Below are 8,571 nucleotides of genomic sequence, written 5' to 3'. Positions count from 1 at the left end.
CCAGAGACTATTTCCCAGGGCAGAAATGACTAACACGAGGGGTCATAGTTTTAAGCTGGTTGGAGGAAAGTATAGAGGGGATGTCAGAGGCGGGTTCTTTACACAGAGAGTTGTGAGAGCATGGAATGCGTTGCCAGCAGCAGTAGTGGAGGCAGGGTCATTGGGGACATTTAAGAGACTGCTGGACATGCATATGGTCACAGAAATTTGAGAGTGCATACATGAGGATCAATGGTCGGCACAACATTGTGGGCTGAAGGGCCTGTTCTGTGCTGTACTGTTCTATGTTCTATATTCTTTGTTCTATGTTCTATACATTGTAATTACTCTTTAGGGAAGTCACTGCACGCCTACTTTCTTGTATCTATCCATCCATATGTGTGGTGTCCTTCCCTTTCATACTCCCATGGGGATGTAGATGCAGAGCACAAATATCCATTGTTTGAAGAGCTTGCTAAATTAAGAACAATATGCCTGTCCAAATCGGCCTTATTCACTTTTTAATTTTAGATTGGATTCCCTACAGTGTGGGAACATGCCCTTTGGCCCAACCAGTCCACACCGACCCTCCAAAGAACAACCGACCCAGACTGATTTCCTTCTGACTAATGCACCTAACACTATAGGCAATTTAGCATTGCCAATTCACCTGAACTGCACATCTTTGGACTGTGGGAGGAAACCGCAGCGCCCGGAGTAAACCCACACAGACACGGTGAGAATGTGCAAACTCCACACAGACAGTTGCCCGAGGCTGGAACCGAACCTGGGTTCCTGGTGCTGTGAGGCAGCAGTGCTAACCACTGAGCCACCATGCCATTGATTGCGTCCAATCAATGCTTCTATATTTCCTTCTTGTGTCTGTCAGGTATCACTTGCACAGGAATCACTTGTCAACAATAGTTTGTCTGTTGAAACCCACCTAGGACCTATAGAGGTTTTGTCCATAATTTTTACCAGTACATGTTCATCCACATCCAATGGGTGAACAGGTAATGATGGTTTGAGATCTTGTTCATTGCATTTAAAGTCCTGTTGATGTCTTACCACCTGACCCAACTCCCTGAGTTGCTTACTGTGAAGATAATGTGCGTTTAAGAGATGTATTTTGCCCTGTTTTTCTTGCAGAAGGGCATTGTCACAATGGAACCAAAGTGTCTCCTTCAGACAGGCAGTTGGGAACATACATAAGAACATAAGAATTAGTAGCAGGACGAGGCCATCTGGCCCTTCGAGCCTGCTCCACCATTCACTAAGATCATGGCTGACCTTTTTGTGTCCTCAGCTCCACTTACCCACCCTCTCACTATAATCCTTAATTGGTTTACTGTTCAAAAAAATGATCCATCTTAACTTTAAAAGCATTTACTGAGGAAGCCTCAACTACTTCACTGGGCAGGGAATTCCATAGATTCACAACCCCCTGGGTGAAGATGTTCTTCTCAATTTAGTCCTAAATCTTCTCCCTCAAGTTTTGAGGTTTTGCCCTTGTGTCCTAGTTTCACCTGCCAGTGGAAACATCCTCTCTACTTCTATCTTATCTATTCCTTTCATTTTATATCTTTCTATAAGAACCCCCTCATTCTTCTAAACTCCAATGAATATAATCCCAGTCTACTCAGTCTCTCCTTATAAGCTAACCCCTCAACTTTGAATTTTCCCTGGATATACTTTTTCAAGTAAGTAAAACAACCATGAGTCAGCAGGATCAGGCTCACCGAGAGATCCAGTGGGCTTTAGCTTTGCTTTCAGTTAGGTGCTGGCATTTACTGGCTGTTGGAGCTGAAAACTTGACTTCTCTGCTGCTAGAGTGAAGGTCTTAGACATTAAAAGGTCTTAAAAATTAAAAGAGGCAGATTGTTTCTTTCTCATTGATTAGAGAGAGACAGCTTATGATATTAATAACTGTGTTGCTGAATTGCATTTACCAATGTTGTGCTTATGGGATGTTGCCTGTATTGGAATAATTGATGAATAATTGTTAAATAACTATTTAATTAAGAGTTGTGCCAATTCTTCAATATGTTGTGTTTCCATTGTGTTATAAGATTATCATGAACAGATCTTACATTCTTGTGTTTCTACATCAGGAAAGGATTAACAGTTGAGTCACTAAGGGGTGATGCATGGAGGTCTATAAAATAAATAAATGTTTTGATAGCTTGAACTGACAGCTTATTTTCACTTGGGAATATGGTGGCGATAGTGAAAATGTGACTGAACTAGCTAGCCAGTGGCTCACACTAATAGTTCAGGGACAAATCTCACCTTGTTAGCTGGTGAAACAAAAACTCAAATAATCAATCTGGAACATAAAACTAATGTCAGTGATGACTATGATAACTGTCATTGAGTGTTGTGAAAACCTTATGTGGTTCACTTGTGTCTTGCAGGGAGAAAATTTACCATCCTTAACTAACTAGCCTAAATGTGACTCCAGACCAACAGAAATGTGTCCGACCCTTAACTGCCTTCTGAAATGGCTGTAGAAGCAACTCCATTCAAGAGCAATTAGACATGGACAATAAAGCTATCCTTGGCAACAACACCCATACCCATGTAGAAAGCAGGGAGAACATAACTAGAGACCAGAAATAGAAGATCTCAGAAAAGCTTTCATGCCCAAAAATGTGGAACAACAGAAATTAAAGATAATATTTGCAATTAAAGGGAAGCTAGACAAGATTTAAAGGAGTAAGGGGTTACAATGACAGATTATTTTTAATTGCTTTCAGAGCAGAGACACACTATTCAATTCAGGTCATGAGTAATTTGTGTGGGAAGTGTAGTGTTCTTGGATGGAACAAGGTGCCTATCGACGCAGGATTTCTGAAGTTTGTTCCTAAGATGCTCATGTATCATATTTAGATCTTTTGTACACCAGTGATTAAAATGAATTACTGTGATTCGATTACATAATGTAAATGCCTGGGCTGGAAGAAAGTAAAATTAGATGGAACCAGTTCTTTTCTCATGTAGCAACTTTTATTTTGGTAAGGCAGATAACAATGCTGGATTGGAGACATTCATACATTTGTTTTCCCCTGACTCTCTGGATGCTGATCGTTCAATCAAACATGCTGAGCTGAAAAAAAATCTTCATCCCTCAGCTTTATACAGATGAGGAAATTGATGAGCACATAAGGGAGTGGGACAAGAACAGTGATGGCTACCTTGACTGTGATTGTATGTACAAGTAATAAAATGAATAAAATTCATCAGTGATGTTGTATTGGTTTACTATTGAGTATTTAAAATATGTACATTTTCAAATAAATACCTTCTTCCCTTTTCAGAATTTTTGAAGGTGTTGGTGAATGTCCACTGAATGACCAACATTCCTCAGCAACCCATTATTCTCTCCTTTCTTGAAGAAACATTTTGCATCTCTCCTGGACAAAATAATTTCCTTGTATTGTCTTAAGTCTTGGCCTGCTTCCAAGATCACCAAGCATAAATGATTTAAAAACGTAATGAATTGTGGGATGCTGCCCTTCTGTAGTCAACTGATCTGACATATGAAATGCACATGATGATTGCAAAGAACTGAAAATCTGTTAGCCAGGACTGGTGCTATATCTGAAGCAGAGAGCTTTATAGCTGCTAAAGTTCTCTCTTAATGAGGAAGAAGAAATCTCCTATGTAAGTACTTAATGCTTTTGCCAGTAGCATCGAACATCACAAAATACTTTCAAAATACTTTCCTAATAAAGTTAATATCATCAAATGTAGTCGCCCTGTTATATCACTTGGCAGCAACTTTGTGTCCCTCACTGCTTTCACCTCCATCTAAATTTGTGGCATAAGCAAACCTAAATTTCTAACTCCTGATTTTCATTGTATTAGGCTGTAAAACATTTACTATTTGTTTTCATGGTCCTGGTTAGTTCATACTCAGATTTTATTTGTTTTCTTTTTAGCAACTTTTTGACACCTATTTGCTGGTTACCATGATTCTTGACAACATTGAAAACAGCTTTTAACCTAATCCAGTTTTAACTTCCCAAATAAATCACAGATAGATCTTTCTTATTGAGGTCAATCTTTGTTGTGTATTGAATTATTTCGTACAATATTTCCCACTTTTTGTTTACCATAAAACCTTTTAGTCTATCTTTCAATCAACTTCAGCCAGTTATTGCCTCATTGGTATATAACTGTTTTTGTTTCAGTTTATGATTTTTGATTGGGACACATGTATGTCACTCTCAAATTTAACATGGAAATCAATCATAAGACCAAACTCTTTTACAGCTTTAATCCTGTCTAATTCCTTCCCCCTCTTCCAACACTCCCCTATTACTTGGTGTTGCTTGGCCCCTAGCCGGAAATGCTTGTTAATTGTCTACTATGTCAAGTGGGTGATGGTTTACCTAAAAGAAAGAGCTGGGTTCTTCAGGTCAGAGGACCTCCTTATGCGCCTGCTCCTGAGTCTGGCCAAAGTGGCCATCTATACAGCCAGATAATGGGCTGTGGATGTGGTCATAATTCCCGACCACCTGCTCCTTTTCCGTGGATACATTAGTGGCTAGATCTCATTAGGGAGGGAGCACACGATGTCGACCAACACACTCAAGGCATTTAAAGAGAGTAGGGAGTTGGGGTGCATTATTTCCCATTCTAATTCTGTTTTGATTTAGCTCCTTCCTTTTGCCCTATCCTTCCCTTTTTTTAATCATTGTATTGTCCCTGGTGGAAATGCTTGTAACTTGTTATTTTAACTGATGGCATGGGCGATTTGGTGTTACTTTATATTTAAAAAAGAGAACCAGCAGAAATGGAAGTTTATAGAAATTACAGTGACACAATGGTAATGAGCCAGGAGACTCAGATTCAAATCCACCTGGCCAGAATTGTGTGATTATATTTATAAATAGGTTGATTCAAAATATCAAGAGCTGGGCACTTGTGGGGCAATGGTAATGTCCATAACTCTGATGCAGAAGAGGGTTCAAGTCCCACTACCCTAGTAATGCGTAATAATATGCCTGGATAGGTTTAGTAAAAAGAGTTGAGTTCTGGCCCATGATGAGCCTTGCTTGTTACTTGTGTAGTTTCAGTGAGGTAATTGGTAAAGGGTCTGAATAAAAAGAGCTGAGTTCTGGAGCTCTTGTCAAACATATCCATATCACTGGGTCTTAAAATCTGGATTCAAGTCCCTCTTGCACTGGAAAAATGTCATATCATGTCAGAACAGGTTAATTCAAAATACTTAAGTGTTCTGATTGTGAATCATGCATACTGGGGTTGTGGTAGATTGCACACCTTTTTAGTTATCTGAGAAGCTTACTTTTGTTTCTACTTCACCATCACACTCCTGATCTTACAGGACCAGTGCAGAGTGAGCTGGCAGACAAATTGAAGGACTTCCATGTTGGCCTGCTTCTGGACATTGCTAAGATAGCCATTCATGGGCACAAGCAACTGCCCTTGTAGGTAGTTGGAAACCCATGCTGCCAGCCTCAATTTCACAATTACATGCGCCCCTGGGTTTACCTGGAGAGGGAACATTCAGTGTCCACTAGTACCTTTGAAACATTTCATGATCGGTGGGCTCCATAAGGTGCATTATTTCCCCCTGCAATGGTACTCTCATATAACTCTGAGTTTTCCATTTTTGATGTCACAGTGTCACTAATTTGGCAATTTTTGTTTTTACTTGAACTAAAAAAGAGCTGAGTTCTGGCCCCAGTTTGGGAGGAGTACAGGCTAAGTGTGGGAAGGGAGGGGTGGACTGTGGGGCAGAGAAAGTGGCCAGAAGGGAAAAGAGGAAACAGGTGCTTATGGTAGATTGCACACATCAGGCCCCCATCATAGCTGCTTCTCCAGCCACTTCCGCCCCTCACATCATTGCTGATGTCACACGCTCAGTGACTTCCACGCCACCACTTCCGGCCCCACCGCCACTCACCTGCATTCTGCTGACACGCCCCCCACAGATCCCACTGTCACCATCCCCACCCCTCAGAACCTTGAGGGGAACACCACCCCTGTTCATGACTCTACCCCCAGACCCCCCACCACCACACCCACTCCAGTTACAGGTTCCGCCCCTACTCTCAGCTCCACACTCACACCAGATCCCAGCTCTGCCGAGTTTTCACCATCCCTCCAGACGTCCCCCTCACTGAGGACGAACGATCAGTCCACAGCAAAGGACTCACCTTCATCCCCCTCCGTCCATGCATCAATGAATTTAATACACGCCGTCGAACACTTCTTCCGCCACCTGCGAGCTTATTTTCACAATCAGGACTCCCGCCCACCTTCCGAGGACCCTTTCGCCTGCCTCCAACACACTCCATCCACCTGGACACCCCATGCTGGCCTATTACTCGCCCTTGACCTCTTCATTTCCAACTGCTGCCAGGACATTAACCATCTCAACCTGTCTACTCCCCTCACCACTCCAACTTCTCACCCTCACAATTCGCAGCCCTCCACTCCCTCTGTTCCAATCCCGACCTCACCATCAAGCCAGCAGATAAAGGGGGTGCAGTGGTAGTCTGGCACATTGACCTCTACTCTGCTGAAGCCAGATGCCAACTCGAGGACACCTCCTCCTACCGCCCCCTCGACTATGACCCCATCCTCCATCACCAAACCATCATCTCCCAGACCATACAGAACCTCATCACTTCAGGAGATCTCCCATCCAAAGCTTCCAACCTCATAGTCCGGGAATCTCGCACTGCCCGGTTCTACGTCCTTCCCAAGATCCACAAGCCTGACCACCCTGGCTGACCCATTGGCTCAGCATGCTCCTGCCCCACTGAACTCATCTCTACCTACCTCGACACTGTCCTATCCCCCCAGTCCAGGAACTCCCCACATACGTTCGAGACACCACCCATGCCCTCCACCTCCTCCAAGACTTCTGTTTCCCCGGCCCCTAACGCCTCATCTTCACCATGGATATCCAATCCCTCTACACCTCCATCCGCCATGACCAGGGCCTCCAAGCCCTCCGTTTCCTCTTCTCCCGATGTCCCCAACAGTACCCTTCCACTGACACTCTAATTCATTTTGCCGAACTGGTCCTCACCGTCAACAATTTCTCCTTCGAATCCTCCCACTTCCTCCAGACCAAAGGGGTAGCCATGGCCACCTGTATGGGCCCCAGCTATGCCTGTCTCTTTGTTGGCTACGTAGAAACAGTCCATCTTCCGTAATTACACCAGCACCACTCCCCACCTCTTCCTCCGCTACATTGATGACTGCATTGGCGCCACCTCATGCTCCCGCAAGGAGGTTGAGCAATTCATCAACTTCACCAACACATTCGCAGCCCTCCACTCCCTCTGTTCCAATCCCGACCTCACCATCAAGCCAGCAGATAAAGGGGGTGCAGTGGTAGTCTGGCACATTGACCTCTACTCTGCTGAAGCCAGATGCCAACTCAAGGAGGTTGAGCAATTCATCAACTTCACCAACACATTCCACCCTGACCTTAAATTACCCTGGACCATCTCTGACACCTGCCTCCCCTTCCTGGACCTCTCCATTTCCATCAATGACAACCGACTTGACACCGACATTTTTTACAAACCCACTGACTCCCACAGCTACTTGGATTACACCTCTTCCCACCCTACCTCCTGCAAAAATGCCATCCCGTATTCCCAATTCCTCTGCCTCCACCGTATCTGTTCCCAGAAGGACGATTCCACCATAGAACACACCTCCTTTAGAGACCACAATTTCCCTTCCCACTTGATTAAAGATGCCCTCCAACGCATCTCGTCCACATCCCGCACCTCCGCCCTCAGACCCCACCCCTCCAACCGTAACAAGGACAGAACCCCGCCTGGTGCTCACCTTCCATCCTACCAACCTTCGCATAAACCAAATCATCCGCCGACATTTCCGCCACCTCCAAACGGACCCCACCACCAAGGATATATTTCCCTCCCCACCCCTTTCCGCCTTCCGCAAAGACCATTCCCTCCGTGACTACCTGGTCAGGTCCACGCCCCCCCCTACAACCCACCCTCCCATCCTGGCACCTTCCCCTGCCACCGCAGGAATTGCAAAACCTGCGCCACACCTCCTCCCTCACCTCTATCCAAAGCCCCAAAGGAGCCTTCCACATCCATCAAAGTTTTACCTGCACATCCATCAATTTCATTTATTGTATCCGTTGCTCCCGATGCAGTCTCCTCTACATTGGGGAGACTGGACGCCTCCTAGCAGAGCGCTTTAGGGAACATCTCTGGGACACGCGCACCAAACAACCACACCGTTCTGTGGCCCAATATTTCAACTCCCTCTCCCACTCTGCCGAGGACATGGAGGTCCTGTGCCTCCTTCACTGCCGCTCCCTCACTACCCGACGCCTGGAGGAAGAACGCCTCATTTTCCGCCTCAGAACACCTCAACCCCAGGGCATCAATGTGGACTTCACCAGTTTCCTCATTTCCCCTTCCCCCACCTCACCCCAGTTCCAAATGTCCAGCTCAGCACTGTCCCCATGACTTGTCCTACCTGCCTATCTTCCTTTCCACTCCACCCTCCTCTCTGACCTATCACCTTCATCCCACCCCATCCACCCATTGTACTCTTTGCTACCTT

Source organism: Chiloscyllium plagiosum, unplaced genomic scaffold, assembly GCF_037043375.1.
Source record: "Chiloscyllium plagiosum isolate Xiang-an unplaced genomic scaffold, Cpla_swu_hap1 HiC_scaffold_15, whole genome shotgun sequence".
NCBI classification, from domain to species: domain Eukaryota; kingdom Metazoa; phylum Chordata; class Chondrichthyes; order Orectolobiformes; family Hemiscylliidae; genus Chiloscyllium; species Chiloscyllium plagiosum.
This window is presented reverse-complemented; position numbering follows the sequence as displayed.